Source organism: Myotis yumanensis, unplaced genomic scaffold (assembly GCF_028538775.1).
Source record: "Myotis yumanensis isolate MYYU_CA2020_CCGP unplaced genomic scaffold, mMyoYum1.0.hap1 SCAF_11, whole genome shotgun sequence".
Taxonomy (NCBI): domain Eukaryota; kingdom Metazoa; phylum Chordata; class Mammalia; order Chiroptera; family Vespertilionidae; genus Myotis; species Myotis yumanensis.
The window spans coordinates 10696972-10715050 of NW_027223762.1; the positions used below are offsets into that span (position 1 = coordinate 10696972).

The following is an 18079-nucleotide window of genomic DNA, read 5'->3' on the forward strand; positions in this document are numbered from 1 at the left end:
CTGACCAGGGAACAAACGCAAAACCCAGGTAAGTGCCCGGACGGGGAATCAAACTTGCGACCTTTTGGAGTATGGGATGACGTTCCAACCAACTAGCTAGGCAAAACTTATTTTTTTAATTTTAGGACATACAAAAATATATAATTCAGACCCTGGGATAAAGAAAATTTACTTAACAAGATCACACACACACAAATTTAAGGGAATTTCTTTCATAAATGTAACACGAAAATTTAAAACGTGCATACAGCCCTAACTGGTTTGGCTCAATGGATAGAGCATCGGCCTGTGGACTCAAGGGTCCCAGGTTCAATTCCGGTCAAGGGCACGTACCTTGGTTGCGGGCACATCCCCAGTGGGGAGTGTGCAGGAGGCAGCTGATCAATGTTTCTCTCTCATCGATGTTTCTAACTCTCTATTCCTCTCCCTTCCTCTCTGTAAAAAATCAATAAAATATATTTTAAAAAATAAAATAAAGCATGCATACAACTAAAGACACTGTGAACAAAGGGGAAAAGGCAAGCCTCAGACTGGCAGGATGCATTCACAACACATATACCCATTAAAAAAAAAAAATTAGTATCCAAAGTAACCGCACTGTCCCTGGCGAGTGAAGGTTCCATAAACGGTCAGTTCAGTCTACCACTGAACACGACTCGGCAGTTAAAAATAAATGAACCAGATCCACAGGTAGCAGCATAGTCAAATCTCCACCAATTAAAATTTTAAATGTGCACCCTCTTGACCCAGCAAGCCTCCTTTTCATTCACTGCAGCCCTGTCTGAAACTACAGTACCACACACACTTCGTAAGAGAGCGCGTAGTGGTCAGGAAGGGCCAGGTAGATCCCTATGTTTCAACACGGAAAGATCTCTGATGTTCTGTTAGAAAACAAGCTGCAGAACAGTGTACAGTGTCGTGTCATGCATGTGGGGAGTATGGAGGAAGCCTGCTTCTGTCTGCATTACCTATACCAGTATATAGATGGAAATGCATAGAGACAGGTCAGGAAGGGTCACAACAAACTGATTACAGCTTTGGTGGAGAAGGGAGTGGGCCAAGGAGGCTTTTATTCTGTCTGTACTGCTGGCATTTTATCAGAGTGCGCCCTCAGGAGCCATTTGCACAGCTGCAGCCCCAGCCACACTGACTGAGCACCATCCAACCCCAGGAGCTGCCATTGGCAGGGACTCTGCCAGGAACGGCGTCTCCGAAACCTGGGCCGTATATGTCCTGCTCAAGTAGGCACCGCAGCCCTGAAGCTTGTGTAACTAGAAATAAATTAAACAGGGGGTGAAGTGAGCCTCAGCCAGGTGGCTCAGTCGGCTGGGTTTCTGTTTTGATTCCCGGTCAGGGCACGTACCTGGGTTTTGGGTTCCATCCCTGATCGGAGCTCGTGCAGCAGGCAACCAATCCATGTTTCTCTCTCACACTGGTGTTTCCCTCTCTCTCTCCTCCTACCCCTCTTATCTAAAATCAATGAGCATGTCTTCTGGAGTGAGGTAAGTTTCTATATCCTGATTGGGATAGTGACTGGACAAAGTATGCACATTTTTAAAACTCACCCACTATACACAGGTATCTATGCATTTTATTATATGTAAACTACACATCAATAAAGTTGATGTCAAAATAAATACAAATTAAATACATAAATAAAACACAATTATCACTGGGAGAACCTGGAACAAAGCTCCCAAAATTACAGGACCCAAAACAGAACTGGTAGACGCCTGCTAGATGCGCTCTGAAGTACACAGCAGTGAAACTAAAGCGAAATCAGCTCTTCAAGGTTGACCACACAACGCCAAATTTGGATTAATATGACCCTTATTTTTTACACGAGGAAACAAAGGCCCTGAGAGACTTCTAGAAAGGGTATAATATAGAGGGTAACTTGCCATTCTACCGGTTAGAAGTCTAGTTTTCTAAGTAGAAATTTGTCTCTCACACTCGGTGGACCCTCGAGAACCTTGTCGGTTCTGCTTTGACTATATAACCCCCTTCAAAGGTGACTCCACTTACGTGTGATAAAAATCCTCATAGAACTCATAAAAGGTCAAGTTTTGATTTGGCAGACAAAGTAACCGAACAGGCACTGCAACCCAGGGAACTGAAACAGCAGACCGGAGCGGGAGAGTCTAGAAATCTAAGCAAGGCAGCCTGCGCACAGGCAGGCTTCCAGCCCATACAGGGGCTTACTACAGACCGACAGCCCAAGAACCAGGACAAGAGTAAAAAACAAAAAGTGTCCTCTGGACAGAAGTACTCTTCAGGTGGCAGAAAAGAGAAGAGTGGAAGCAATGGCCCCAGGAGTAAGTTCTAACAGCTGACCTGCAATGAAGATGTGAAAGCATCTGGCAGCACGGCCACCAGAAAAGGCAACTCCATCACCGCAGCCATTGTTTTAAACGCTCAGACCTGTGAACCCCGGTTACCTCACATGGAAGAAAAAATGGGGGGGGGGGGAGCTTTAGGAGCAAGGGAAGTCCATCAGCCACCCCCACCAGCAGAGTGATGAACGCTGCTCTGTGCAATGTACAGCAAAACCATGCTGGGTTCATTCATTCACGCAATAAACATTTCTTGCAGGACTGCTGTTTTCGTCTGTCGCTGAGAAGTTAGCTAGCAGTGATCACGGAGCCCTTAATAACAGTTGGGAAGAAAGGAAACTTCTTTTCTCCTTTCAAATGTTTTATTTTTCTCTCCCTTTAAATGTTACAAGAGCCTTCAAAACTCTCCTAAGCTGCTCCCACGAGCTCCCTGGACCCTCCTGCTTTATCCCCAAACCACGCCACGTATGGCTCCAATTTCCCCATCCTGGGAGGAGTGGGGGGTGGACACGAGACCTAAGGTGAGTCAGGTGTGCGACAACATTCAATGCTGCTTTGTATTTTGCGTTCGTAGCTTCACAAACAAATGGTTAGCTCCTAAACAGTAAATGACGGTTGTGTTTGACACTATTTTGTGGCCCCAGTGCCGACCACGGTCCCCTACCCACGGAGGCTGGCTAATCAATAAACGCCTGCGAAGCATGCCGGAGGTCTCCCTCCTCCGAGGCCTGGCACAGGAACCGAACGGCGAGCATTCGTCAGCGGCATCCTCCCCTCCAGCACTTTCCTTCCACGGGTGACACGGTGCACGGGTTCGCTGTGAGGTGCCTCGGGAAACAGTGTTTTGGGGCGATCTGAAATAAATTCCATTCCCTCTGCCAGGGCCTGTCTGCCTCACCTGCCCTCTGCCAGGACCTGCCTCCTATGCCCCCTTGAGCACCGAACGCAGAGCCCGCTCCCAGGGAACAGGGCTCCAGCAGCATCAGCCCGGCGCCCGCACCCGGCACCGCACCGACGGCCACGGCGCGCTCGGAACTCGGGAGATCCCCTCCCGGGCCCGGGGTTCGGAGCCCGGCGGCGCCGGCCGGGGCTGCACTCCATCCCCTCCGCGCGCCCCTCCAGGGCCGTGAGCGCGGAGCCGTCTCCGCTCGCAGCGCGCAGTGCAGCGGCCCCGGCTCCCCGAGCGCCTCCCCGCCGCTCCCGGCCCTGCACCCCCGCGGGCTCCCGAGGTCGGGGCGCTACGCGGGCTCCTCCCGTTCCTCGCGGGCGCGAGGCTCCAGCACCCCGCACCTCTCCCGCAGCAGCTGCCGCCGCGGACCCCCAGCTTACTCACTTTCCGGCTGGAGCAAGGGGAGTCCAGACGGTCTCCGCGGCCGCAGCCTCCCCCGCCAACCTCCGGCCCGGCGTCCGCGGCTCAGGCGGCAGCGGCGCCCGCTCAGGCCCTGGAGCCGCCCCCGCGACGAGCGTTCTCAACTCCCGGCTCGCGCCGCTTCCCCGCCCGGCACGCGCAGCGAGCCCGCCCCCCGTGCGAGGGCGCGAGGGCGCGAGGGCGCGAGGTCTCCGGGCTGCAGGCGGGCACGCGCCGCCGCCGCCGCGAGCGCGCGATGGGGGCGTGGCTTCCGCCCGGGGAGGGGAGGGCCAGCGGCAGGGCCCCGCCCCCTGCGGCCCGGCCGGCCCGCCCCCCAGCCCGCCCCCGGGTTCCCTGCCCGCTGGTGAAACTCGGCACCCCGCGGGCGTCCCCCGCACCCCGATCGCGGCCGCTGCGGTGCGTTTCAACTCTGCACGGATTTGCCCGGCCGGCTGGAGCTCCGCCCGACGTGACTCCCAGGTAAAGAATGCGAAGCACCACCCGTGAATCATTCATCCGCGCCTCGGGCACGCTATCCTCCCCGGAATTATTTTGCCAAACTAATTCAGCTCTGCAGGCGTTTCCGGAGCACCGACTGGGCACCCCGTGCTGAGTGGGTCCACCTTCGCGGTCACGGTCCCTGGCCCCGAGGAGCGCATAACTCGGTGGAAGAGCAGCCGCTCCACAACGCCGTGTGCTGACCCGTGCAAAGCCGAGCGCGGGCCGGGGAGGAGGAGATGGCTTCCGCTTGGACCGAGGGGACGGGTTCCTGGAAGAGGAGGCATTTGTGCTCAGCCCTGACGGGAGAAAAAGGAGGAGGCGTAGGAGACAAGGTCGAGGGCATTAAAGGCTGGGAAAACAGCGTGGGCAGAGGAAGAGAGGGGGACCACGGTTTACCACCTCAGCATCCACTTTTTTCTTGTAATCGTATCCATTTTTATAGACTCCTTTCCAAACCATGTGAAACATAGATTATTACACATTAGGAACAGCTAATTTTTTTCATGACTCAAAGAATCTTTTTTCCTCAACGTTATTTAAGGCTGAAAAAAAGCAGTGTCCTTCGAGGGCTGTTGTATGTGAGGATGTTACATCCCTAAGCGGAGAGACCCAAAGCCAGTGTGCTTTGCGCCTGGTTTTTCCCTGCTTTTTGGCACCTTGTGATAAGGCAGATCCTGTCACCTCCTGCTGCCTGCCTGCCTTCAGAACATCCTCTTCCTCCTCGTCCTCTTCCTATTTTAAAACTCCTACAGCGAAGGAAATGCTGGCAACCAACTGTAAGTGAGAGTAAACATCGCTCAGAGAAAGGTGTCACCTTTCACACAGGAACTTCTCGACCATATTCATGCTAGGAAGGCTTTTCCGCTTGTATGCTGGGCCTTGACTGTGTTCTGAATTTGTTAAGATATTCAGAATGCAGGTAAGAGACGTCTTGTGTATTCATTTACCACCTTGGAGCACCCGTTGGAGGAGGCATCGAAAGGGTCCTTTGGAGAAAAGATGTCTATTTGATGTAAAATAAATATGTAAATATGACTTTAAATATTTAAATGTTCGCCCTAGTGATTGAACCCGAAGTAATGTCAATATGTGGGCCAGGCTGTTATGAACCATTCTGGGAACCGACCACTTTACGTACACTCATGTTAGCATCTCCCCATATCTGTTCTGCATCTCATCGCCTCTCATGTGCTCGGAAAACTTATTTCAAACATATTTCAATCATTCCCACCCCCCTCCTTTCCAAAATCATCAACTCCTCCTACCTACTTGTCCTATTCTATTCTTTCACCATCTATTCATGTTCAGGCTTTTCTTGTCCTAAAGAAAAAGGAAGAAACCCCTCTATCATTCCAGATTGTGCTGTAGATTCTTTTACAAACACCTTAAAGTCGTTTATCTCTGCCAACTCATCTGTAGCTTTTGTCCCCACCACATCACTGCACTTCTCTCAGTCATGAATGGCTGTTTGATCCTGGATGCCACCGGCCACTTTTGAGTCCTTTATTTCTAGAGTTTTCCATGGTATTTGACAACACAGAGCACACCACTCTTTTTGAAACACCCTTTGCCTTCACAACATGACTCATCTGCTAACCCCTCTGACCGGTCCTGTCTCCAGGATTCTGGAAGCCATGTGGAACAGAAAACCACCCAGCCGAACCCCACCCAGATCACTGACCCCAAAGATTGTGAAGTTATAACTAAAATGGTTCCTAGTTCAAGTCATTCCTGTTTAGGATAGGTAGTTTGTGATGGAGTCTGTTAACCAAAATATTTGGCATCAGACTTCTCAGGAGCAAACCAAGGCAGGAATGATGCAGCCTTTTCTGAAGACTCGAGGAAAGAAGATGCAAGGTAAGGATTTTATACCCATCATCCATCCTGCTGTCTTTCAAACATCATAGGCTAGAGGAAACACTTTTTAAAATGCAAGAATTCAAAGAACTATGCACATAAGCCCATCATAAGTACTACAGCAGGGGTTAGCAAATTCTTTCTAAAGCACGAAGATAGTAAATATTTTGCTTTGCAGGCCTAACTATTCAACTCTGTCATTGTAGCACAAAAGCAGCCATAGATACATTGCAAATAAGTAGGTGTGGCCATGTCTCAGATAAACTGACCTTACCAAAATAGGCAGTAGACTAGATTTCGCCTATGAATTGCAGTTTGCCTCTTCTATACTAGAGGAAATTATTTCTCTCAAAAAAGCACAAAGTCCATATGATTTAAGAAACACATACTATGACCACATGGGGTTTATGTATTCGTGCGCTAGAACTACCATAACAAAGTACCACAGACCGGCCTGAAGAACAGAAATTTTTTCCTCACAGACTTGGAAGCTGTTGACAAGATCAAGCTGTTGACAGTGTTGGCTTCTGCTGGGACCTTCTCCCTGTGTCTTCCCCTGGTCTTCCTTTGTGCTGTGAGAATCTGTGTGCTAATCCCCTCTTCTTATAAAGACACCAGTTATATGGGAGCGGGGCCCACCCTAATGGCCGCCTTTCAATTTAATTATGCCTTTAAAGACCCTATCTTCAAATACAGTCACATTCTGCAATACTGGTTAGGACTTCAACTACTTAAATGTGAAAGCTACAACAATAAAAGTCTTAGGGAAAAAAAATACATGTAAATCTTCATTACCTTGGGTTTGGCAAAGTCTTTTTTTTTTTTTTTTTTGCAAAGCCTTCTTAGATAAAACATCGCAAGCACAAATGACAGAAGAAAAAATAGACAAATTGTACTTTATCAAAATGAAAAACTTTTGTCCGTCAAAGGACACCATTTAAAAAGTACAAAGGCAGCCTACAGAATGGGAGTAAATATTTTCAAATAGTGTATGTGATAAGAAACTTATATCCAGAATATATAAACAACACTACAATTATAAAACAAATAACCCAATTGAAAATGGGGAAATGATTTGAGGAGACATTTCTTCAAAGGAGATATATAGATGGCCAATGAGCACATGTAAAGATGCTCAACATGATCAGCTATTAGTAGAATGTGAGTCAAAAACGGAAGATAGTAATTAGGAAACTACCTAATTAAACACTCAATGAGATACCACTCCACCCCCAAGAGGATGGCTATAATGAAAACTACAATGTGTTGGTGAGAATGTGGAGACATTAGAGTATTGATACACTGCTGGTAGAAATGTAAAATGGTGCAGCTGCTCCAGAAAACAGCTGCAGTTCCTCAAAATGTTAAACACGAAGATATCATATGACTCAGTAATTCTATTTCGAGATGTATACCCAAGAGACTTGAAAATATATGCCCACACAAAAACCTATGCACAAATGTTCATAGTGTCTGCTTCATAATAGCCGAAAGATGAAAACAATCCAAAACCCCATCAACTGATGAATGGATAAACAAGGTGTGGTAAATCCATTCATACAATAGAATATTACTCAGCAATAAAAAAAATGGAGCCCATGCTATAACATGGATGAAATTTGAAAACATTATGCCAAGTGGAAGAAGCCAATCAAAGAAAACCACATATTATAGTATTCAATACAGTACATGAAATGTCCAGAATAGGCAAATATTTATAGAGACAAAAAGTAGACTTGTGGTTGGAGGGGTTGGAGAGATTAAAAAAAGACTACTAATAGGTATGAGGTTACTTTTTGAGTTGATGAAATTGTTCTAAAGTTGATTGTGGTGATGATTATACAACTCTGATATACTGAAAACCACCGAATTGTACACTTTAAATAGATGAATTAAGAGGTATGTGAATTGTGTCTCAATCAATGTGGTTCTTTGAAAGAGGAAAACTATAAGGCAATCCTGAAAGACACAAAAGGATACTTGAACAAGACATTGCTTTTGATTAAAATACCTTAACATTGTAAACATGACAGTTCTCCTTATGGTAATTTATAAATTTAATATGATTCCCCCAAAAAAATATAAACAAAATTTTCTTCCATAGCTAGATAAATTGACACCAAATTCATATGGAAAAAAATAAACACTCAAAAATAGCTAGTAAAACACTGAAAAGGAAGAAGTGTGAGAGGTGACTGGCCCTAGAAAATACTAAAACATACTACAGAGCCTCCTGATTAAAAACACCGTGTTTCTGGCACAGGAACAGGCAGACCAATGGAACCAAATAGAAGGTACAGATATCAATCCAATCACATGTGCAAATCCACTATCTGCTAAGCAGTCAAATGGCTGAGGCAAAGAAGGACTTTTTTAAAAATATTTTATTGATTTTTTACAGAGAGGAAGGGAGAGGGATAGAGTTAGAAACATCTATGAGAGAGAAACATCGATCAGCTGCCTCCTGCACACCCCCTACTGGGGATGTGCCCTTGACCGGAATTGAACCTGGGACTCTTCAGTCCACAGGCCTATGCTCTCTCCATTGAGCCAAACCGGTTAGGGCAAAGAAGGACTTTTTAATAAATGGTGTTGAGGCAAACTGGACAGCCACGCACAGCCTCTCTGTGTTGGTGACATTATGGGGGAACAAATATTACTAAATGGAATGAAAAATATGCAGCCCCTGTGGAGGAACATTTGGCAATATCTAATGAAACGATTTGTACATTTACCTCTCAACCTAACACGCCAACTTCTAGGCATTTACCCAAAAAGTACCTCCAAAAATAATCTGTACTCTGACATATGAAAGCTCCTGCATTGTACCATGATTTGTATTTGCAGAATGTTGGAAACTACCTAAATGCCCAAACATAGAAGACTAGTTGAATAAACTATGATCCTTACACACATTTGACTACTCGAAGGCAATAAAAAGGAATAAAGATTATCTTTATGGATTGAGAGATACACACTGGTAATTGCAAAATAGTCACAGGGATGCAAAGTACTGCATAGGAAAAAGAGTCAATAATATTGTAATGGCTATGCATGATGCCAGGTGGGTACTGAAAATATCGGAGGGAACACTGGTAACGTATATGAATATCTAACCGCTATGCTGTGCACCTGCAACTAATACAAAATAATATTGAATATAAACTGTAACTGAAAAAAACTTTTAAAAAGAAAAGGAAATAATGTCTTTATGAACTGATATATAGTACCTTCCAGGGCATATTATTAAGCAAAGTACAAAAGCAAACATATAGCATGTTACCTTCTGCTTATTTTAGTAAAAGGAATCACCAGAAAACAATAAAACTGTTGCCTTAAGGAATTGGGTGAAGGAACAGGGCAGAAAGTTTAGGGGAGGAAGGGACAATTCTGAATATATAATATCTTTTGGTGTAGTTTTGGCTTTTGGAAACATGTTAATGTTATATACATTCAAAAAATAAAATTAAATCAACATGCATAGGGAAAAATTAAAAACCCGTAACTAAATGCAAACAGAAACAAGCCCAATTGTATGTCAAACAAATGACAACCACAATGAAGGAAAAAGAAGTAAACCAAGTAATTTTGAATACAGTCCTTGATATACCTTCAGTCTAATGCAAACAATAAACTAGGGGGGAAAGAATCAATACCAGTAAAAAAAGAAACACAACGGCTAATAAGCATAGTTTAAAATGTTGATTATATTTATTTCTAGTATCTACAAATTAAATTAGCAAAATATTTGAACTGTAATAGTCAGTGTTAAAGAGTCTTCTGAAGAAATGTAAATAATACAGCCCTTCTGGAAGGTAATTTGGAAACACATACCAAACTGTTTAAAAAAGGTTAATATCCTTTGACCACAAATCCAAATTCTTGCAGTTTATTTTGTGAAGACATTAAGTGATGCATAATTAAATGTATGCATTAGGGTAGTCTACCAGAGTTACTTCTAAAAACTAAAATTTTTAAAAAGGTACAGGGCTTTAATTAAATTATGAGATATCCATGAGATAGAAGATGCCACAGGTATTAAAATCACAGTGTGAAAGAATGTGTTATGTCATGGAAAAATGTAGAATGTATATGTAGCATGATTTGAATTTTGCTTAAAAATATGTGTGAGAGACAAGTCCAATAGAAAAGGGGGCAGCCCTAACCGGTTTGGCTCGGTGGATAGAGCGTCGCCATGCGGACTGAAGGGTCCCAGGTTCGATTCCGGTCAAGGGCATGTACCTTGGTTGCGGGCACATCCCCAGTAGGGGGTGTGCAGGAGGCAGCTGATCAATGTTTGTCTCTCATCGATGTTTCTAACTCTCTATCCCTCTCTCTTCCTCTCTGTAAAAAATCAATAAAATATTTTTTAAAAAAAACATGTATGCAGTTAAAACTATTTAAAAAAAAAGAAAAGGGGGCAAAAGGATAGAGATACATTTTTTAAAAGAGCAAACACAGCCCGGCTGGCGTGGCTCAATGGTTGAGTGTCAACCTACAAACCAGGAGGTCACGGTTCGATTCCCAGTCAGGGCACATGCCTGGGTTGTGGGCTCCAGGAAACAGCCTATCAATGATTCTCTCTCATCCTTGATGTTTCTATCTCTCTCTACCTCTCTCTTCCTCTCTGAAACCAATAAAAATATATATTATTTTTTAAAAAGCAAACACATATGACAAGTAAATGTATGAAAAAAATCCTCAATTTCATTAGTAAATGTATCCAGGAAAATGCAAGTTAATACTACAATAGTATATATCTTCTTAGGAAGGCAAAAGTTTTAAAATCTGATAATGTCAAATGTTGGAGAGAAGGCTGATCACTTGGGACTCTTATGCCCTGATGCTGGGAATGTAAACTGGAGCCATCACTTTGGCACTGGCTCAGTAAGTTGAAATTTCATTATCCAGTGGTTTCACCCCCAAAGGCCCTCAGCAGATGCACCAAGAGGCCTGGACAGGCACTGATTATAATGGCCAAGTCCTAACAGCAGTCAAATGCCCAGCCAGAGAAGGAGTGAATAAATCGTGTCTGTCTCTACAATGGAAATATCAAACAGCAGCGAAAATGAAAGAACCACCTCTATGTAACACAACATGGATAAAGTGAACCAATGTATTTTTTGAGTGAAAAAAGCAAGAGACATATGATTATAGAATGAAATCATTTTTATAATGCTTAAAATCAAGTAAACCCAAACAGTTTGTAAAATTACTTTTATAAAGCAAGGGAATAATAAACCCAAACTTTGAGAACATAGTTACCCTGTGCAAGGAAGTGGCAGGCGGGGAGAGCACTTAGGTGATGATTATTGCCAGTTACTCGTAGTGTTTTATTTCTTGTTACATATCTTTTGTATCAAATACCATATTTTTTTAGTTTTCAGTTACAGTCAACATTCAATATTATATTAGTTTCAGGTGTACAGCAAAGTGGTTAGATATCAAATATCATAATATAAAAAAATAAAGTGAAAGAGGGTGTGTGTGTGTGTGTGTGTGATGTGTGTGTGTGTGTGTGTGTGTGTGTGTGTGTGTTTCTCCCTGAATAAAAGACTGGAAGAATATGAACCAGGAATTTATTCTGGGGTTATCTCTGGGTGGTAGGATTAAGAACGGTTTTAATTTTCCTTGCATTTGTTTACATTTTCAAAATGTCTTAAATGAACATGCACTTTTTCAAGAACAGGAAAAAATACTTTAAAAAATCTATGCTAGAACCTGCCCCATTTTCACTCTGCAGTGTGAACATCCAGGTCCTAATTCCCACGGTTAAGAATGGTCCGGGGAAGAGGAGCACAGTGCGTCCCCAAGGTCGTGTGTGACACCCCGTTTGGCCAGGTAGTGGCTGCCAGTGTCGGGAACAAAGCTGGAGAGGATGCACAGGGCTGCGTGGGAGGGCCGACATCTGCCAGCCGGTGTCAGCTGAGAAGCAGGAAGGTCGTAACTGCTCAAGGGAAATAATTTAACAAAGCTGAAAACCCATTCCTTGAAGTCAGGAATTGACTGCACTGGCCCCCAACCCCCTACCCCAAAACCCTAATAACAGGCAGGTAAGAATACTGGAAACTAAATACCACGACTTCATCCTTGTATCGAATGATGGTAAATTGACACCAGAATGTGTGTCACTCTGTTCTCTGGCGCTTACAGATGACACGATAGGACTGGAAAGGGTCCAATGGAGAGTAATTAGCATGACAGGCAGGAAGAGTGTTCTTTATAGACTGACAAGCAAAAAAAAAAAAAACAGACTGTGGCCTTCAGAGAAAGATGAGAGCTTAGACGTGACGTGCCAGAGGTGTGCGTCGTCGCAACACAGACGTGGTCACCAAACCTTGTGATACCAGCAGTGAGGGGTAGCTGTTGGCGGCTGAAAGGGGCGGATCTGGAGAAATCCACGGGAACTGCTCTGTGCACAGTGGGTAGCAGTGTGGAAAGCGTTGCCCCCAGAGGCTGGCTCACTGGTTCTCAGTCTTGTCCGAACACGGAAGGAAGACGCACAGAAGGCAAGCAGGGAGGCTCTGGATGGGGACAGGGTGGCCAGGAAGAGAGGCGGAGCTGGGAAAGGCGCATTCTGAGTCCCTGTAACAGTTTGTGGAGAGGCTGTGACACGGCGCATGGATGAGACTTTCTAAGATTTACATCACGGACAGCAGTCGTGTCCTTCCACAACACTGTCCTGAGTGCCATGTCGGAGACTTCACTGGCTAGGTAGCTACACTGAGAGCGCCAGAGGGGCTGCCCTATTTCCATACTGTGAGAAGCTCAGGATGGCATCCCCAAAGATCCTCCAGAATGACCCCAATAGGCAACCCAGAGGCCGCAGCATCCAAGGAAGGGTATCTCCTACGTGCTGGTAGTTTACCAAAGGCTGATCACCTTAGGTGGTATTTTCAGACACCTCAAAAGATCAGCAGATTCTCTGTTGATTAAACTTGCTGCACTGGCTCAAGATTAGTAACTTCAACTATTCTCAATCAGGCTGCGCTGAAAAAATAGCTACCAGCTAAGATGAACGGAATTTTTTTAAAGCGCCCCCGATTGATCTAATGTGTGACCCAAGTTAAAGTTAATGATTCGGAGAGCTGGCTGCAGGGGAGTGCAAAGGGCACGGGCGAACCGGCTGGGGTGGAAGAAGGACAGTTCTGCCTGCTCACTAGTGCCCACAGGCACTCAAACACTGTCCAGGCCGCTCCTGCAGGGGTGCGGGGTGGGGAGGGAGCTGCTCTTCATTCCAGAATGTTACCAGGCTTGGACATCGGAAACAGAAGTCTCTCGGGTCCCCGTCATTGTGCGAGGAATGAAAGAGAAGAGAGCTATGCATCCCCCTTCCTGTCTGGACCCACTTCTGGGCTCCTCTCTAGGACCGGAGAGAAGGATGGGTGAGGCCAGGAACGTGCTTTCCTGTCACCAAAGCCGAGCTGGTCCATCTGTTTTTGCTCCTCAGCACTTACTGGCTTCCCTGTCTTGGGGTTTGCCTCTTCTGCTCCGGGCCTCAGCACACCGAGTCCTCGGCTCAGCACTTCAGAGCTCAGCCTGCAGCAGCCTCAGAGTGTACGTGCAGCCATGCGTGGGCCATGGCGATACCATCAGCGGGGCCTCCCAGCTGACCTGCAGAATGGAGAAAATAATATTGTTTTAAGACTCAAAATCTTGGGGTGAGTTGTTATGCAACAATAGATCGTGTACGGAAATTGGTACCTAGGGGGTAATACCATGACAAACATACAAACCGTGTGGTCTTGGCTTTGCACTGTGCGGCGAATGGGGCTGGATGTGGAGGCTGAGTGCAGCCTGGATGTTTCCGGGGCGGGGGGGGGGGGGGGGGGGGGCGGTAGCCGCCCGCCTGTATCGTACAGCAGCGACACGATTACAGGAGTGAAAGTTGTGCTGCCGAACTGGCAGCTGCAGTCAGTCGGAAGGTAGAAAACACACCTAATGAACTCGAGAACCTGGCTTAGGAAGATTCCGGCAGCATGGTGAAAGTGTCATTGTCTTTTTTCAGAGTTCCAACCAGAAGGCACGGGCAGGAGTAGCTAGCTGTTCAGTGTGCCGGCAGAATTTAGCAGGACATGGAAGGTCAGCGATGTGCTGGGCCCCAAAATACAATGTTTCACGTTCCCGGTCTCTCTAACCCACAAAAGAGTCTCAGCGGAAGACATGGCTTCAGAAGAAAGACCAGATTACGTCCATGCCTGTGACTCTCCGTTAAGACCGCAGAAGGTTTAAACTGGTGCCCAGTAGACCCTCTCCGTCAGGAAAGGGAGCTTCTAAGAACCTTAGGCCATTGCCCCACGGCTCTGAAACATACCAGCCCCGCACACCCTACACGGAATGAATGTTTTCAGGCCAAACCAGCAAGAGGAACCACTCAGCCAAGCCACAGGGTCTATGATGGGAAACTACGAATCATTGTTAGTCTAAGTAAACATTTTCAGGGTGAGTTAATAGATAAATGATCCACAGGGAGATGGAAAAAGCCTTCATGGAGGAGCGAATACTTGAAGACCAGAGAGGGTGAGCCCATGGAGGGCCAGGGAGGGGTCCTCATGGATTGCAAGAGAGGGTGGGAGTGCAAGCAAAGGCCTGGGGGAGGGGGAGGACTGGGCCTCATGAGCCACTTCACGCTGAACACGCTACTGTCCGCAGGACCTCCTCCCAGGAGGAGGACAGGAGCCCCTTTTAGAAAACGGCACCAGTAAGCCTTTCATTACTCAACAGAGGTCTTGGCTTAGCCACGGGGGCTTAAGCTTTCCCACCTCTGCTGCCCAACAATATCCCGTGGACGAGCCTCTCGGGATCGTGGTGCCAGGAGACAGACGTGCAGTGTCATGGCTCAGCTGGGCCTTCACAGGAAACATGCAAACAGCCCCGCTGCGCCAGCGGGGCCTGGCAGACAACCCCGAGGCCTGGAGGTCCGGGAGCTCAGGGTTACTCCTACGGGCTTCCGTTTTCAGATGTGCAGCGTGAGCGCGGGACAGAATTTCTCTGGGTCGCGTGTCTTCGTTTCTGAAATGAGCAGATGTCCTCCGACTCTGACAGTCTAAGGCAGTGACGGCGAACCTTTTGAGCTCGGCGTGCCAGCATTTTGAAAAACCCTAACTTAACTCTGGTGCCGTGTCACATATAGAAAATTTTTGATATTTGCGACCATAGTAAAACAAAGACTTATATTTTTGATATTTATTGTATATATTTAAATGCCATTTAACAAAGAAAAATCAACCAAAAAAACGAGTTCGCGTGTCAGAGGTTCGCCATCACTGGTAAGGCTCTGGGAAGAGATTTGAAAGCTAAGCAAATAGGAAAGTGCCTCCCACGTAATAAGCAGACGAGTATGTGTTGAATCGGACTGTGGTAGCACGGAAGTACTATGATCTGTAAATTGGTACCGCCCTTTTGGAAAGCAATATGGGAGTAAGAATCAGGAGCCATTAAAATGCTTGGCCCTGGACTTGTAATTCCATTCTTGAAAATGTATCCCATGGAAATAATTAAACTTAAGATAGCAACGATAATGCATCACATTTAATGTAAAAAAAAAAAAAAAAAAAGTCAGAAACAATCTAAATGTCTAAAAAAAAAAAGGATCAATAAATTGTTACCTGGCAATATTATATAGACATGAAAAGGATTACTGTGAAAGCTGTAGAGTCATAGGAAAGTGTTTATGGCTCCATAATTAGTGAAAAGGGCAATATATAAGATGTCCCCAAAAATGTACACACGCCTTATAATTATAAAGGCAGTGCTTTAAAATACACTTCATTTTCAAAACCGAGCTCTCAGGGTGAAAGTGAGTCTGCATGTGGGGGACACCAGCTCAGGATGCAGCGAGTTAAATACAAATGGCCACGTCCAACCAGCAGCTGACCACGAGGAGTGCGCCTCACAGGCCGGCAGGGTTAGACTGGAGAGCTCACCGCTAAACCCTGCCGCCGGCGGGGCTGGCGTCCGGGAAGAGGACTGAGGCAGAAACTCAGAGCACCGTGTTTAGGTGACGGAGGAGGAGCGAATGACGGAGAGCATGGCACACCGGAGGGGGCAGCGGGGTCCTGAAGGCGTGGAGGAAGAGTGTCCCTGTGAGGCTGCAGGGGGCTGGGGGGAGGGCTTCAAACTCAGAGGGTAGGTGGGGCAGGAGCCCGACTGTAAGGCGCTGAGAGCCCAGCCACCAAGTGGGACACGCTCGGGCAGCACTGTCATTGAGGGTGGTGGTGAGGAGAGAGGGGACGGCCACCTGAATGGGTTAGCAGGGTCCCGGGGAGGTGTTTTGTTTTAATTATTTATTTTTAAATATATATTTTTATTGATTTCAGAGAGGGAGGGAGAGGGAGAGAGAGAGAGAGAAACATCAATGATGAGAGAGAATCATTGATCAGCTGCCTCCTGCACGCCCCCTGCTGGGGATCAAACCCGAAACCCGGGCATGTGCCTTTGACCGGAATCGAACTCAGGACCCTTCAGTCCACAGGCCGACACTCTATCCACTGAGTGAAACCGGGGGGGGGGGGGGGGGGGGGGGGGGGGGGGCGAGAGGAGGTGTTTTAGAGGGTGCACCGGGAGCACACTTGCCGGTAAGAAGATGGTGGATGAGAGGACAATGGGGCCACTGCCCTCAGCTCTCTCAGAAGAGGGATACTTGATCCTTCGAGGAAATGCTGTTTAAAAAATACTGTTTTTAACAGAAACCTTCCTCCAGGCAAACCTTATTCAGAATCCCAGTATGTGCAGTCATTGGTGCTGAGCTGAAAGAGGGAACACCGAGGGCCACTGAGAGCCCTCCTGGCCCCGGAGCATCTGATCCAAGCAGCACAAAAGGGCCGGGGGGGGCGGCGGGGGGGGCCTGGAGGGTCGCTTAGTTGGTTAGAGCATCATCCAGATACACCAAGGTTTTGGGTTTGGTCCCCAGTCAGGGCACATACAAGAATCAACTAATGAAAGATGCATAAAGAAACAAAAAGGCCAATTGAAAGAAACGGAGACCACAGCAATAAACATAATTAATCAATCAATGAAGCAATAAATGAAAATACAATATAAAATACATAAAAAAAGAATCAACCAATGAATGCATGACCAAGTGGAACAACACATGGATGTTTCTCTCTCACTCACTTTTCTCTCTCTCTCTCTCTCTCTCTCTCTCTCTCTCTCTGTCTCTCTCTCTCTCTCATCAACCTTAGAAAAGGATGGGTGGAGACAAGATGGATAAGAATGTAACGAAGTTGGAAGGGAGGTCTTTACTGTGGGCCTGATGGCGATGCTGAAGACCTAAAGCTCAGAGGCAGCAGAAAGAACCTGAAGAGTCACAGTGAGAAATGAGCTACAGCTTCAACTGGAGCTGGAAACCCTGGGATTTCCAAGCAACACAGAGGTCCCTGTGGAGCTGGGAGCGTGAGGCAGGAGGGCAGCCAGCTGGCACGCTCTGCTCAGCCTCCGGCAGCAGCGATTACCCAGGTGGGGCTGACACAGTCTAACGGGAGGCTGGGATGTGAGGGATTTCAGGAGCTTTCAAGGACATGGGAGGAGAGCCAGCCTGTTCTGAGCTCCCCTATGTGCCAACAGACAGCCGGGCCTGTGCCCAGGGCTGTGCTCCGTCAGCTACTCTCGGCGGGAGACGACGCTGCTTTAAGGACAGGACACGGACAACCTTGGATTATTTTCAGTGAAATATTTTTAAAAATTTTTAAATGGTGGTAATTTATACATGACAAAATGTGCCATTTTGACCGTTTTTAAGCGAACAGTTCCGTAGCATTAAATACATTCATATCGATGTGCCATCATCACCACCGCCCGTCTCCAGAACTCTCCCCTCTTCCCCAGCGAAACTCTGTCCCCATGAAACCAGTTCTCCATTTCTCCCTCCACTCCACCCCACCCCTGGTAGCCACTGTTCTGCTTTCGATCTCTATGAATTTTACTATTCCAGGTATCTCATGTAAGGGAAACCACACAACGTTTGTCTTTTTGTGACTGGCTTATTTCACTTAGCACCATCTCTTCCAAGTTCATCCACGTTGTCAGATGTGTCAGG

The 18079-nt window shown here is 46.5% G+C and overlaps 1 protein-coding gene across 1 annotated transcript in view; it reads right to left on the reverse strand.

Moving 5' to 3' along the window:
- DTNB (dystrobrevin beta) overlaps window positions 1-3861 on the reverse strand; it is a 157042-nt gene extending 153181 nt beyond the window's left edge. The window contains exon 1 of the mRNA XM_070428818.1: window positions 3667-3861. The gene's annotated coding sequence lies outside the window, so the exon portion shown is untranslated. The remainder of the gene's footprint in view (window positions 1-3666) is intronic.
- Between the last annotated feature and the right edge of the window lie 14218 nt (window positions 3862-18079).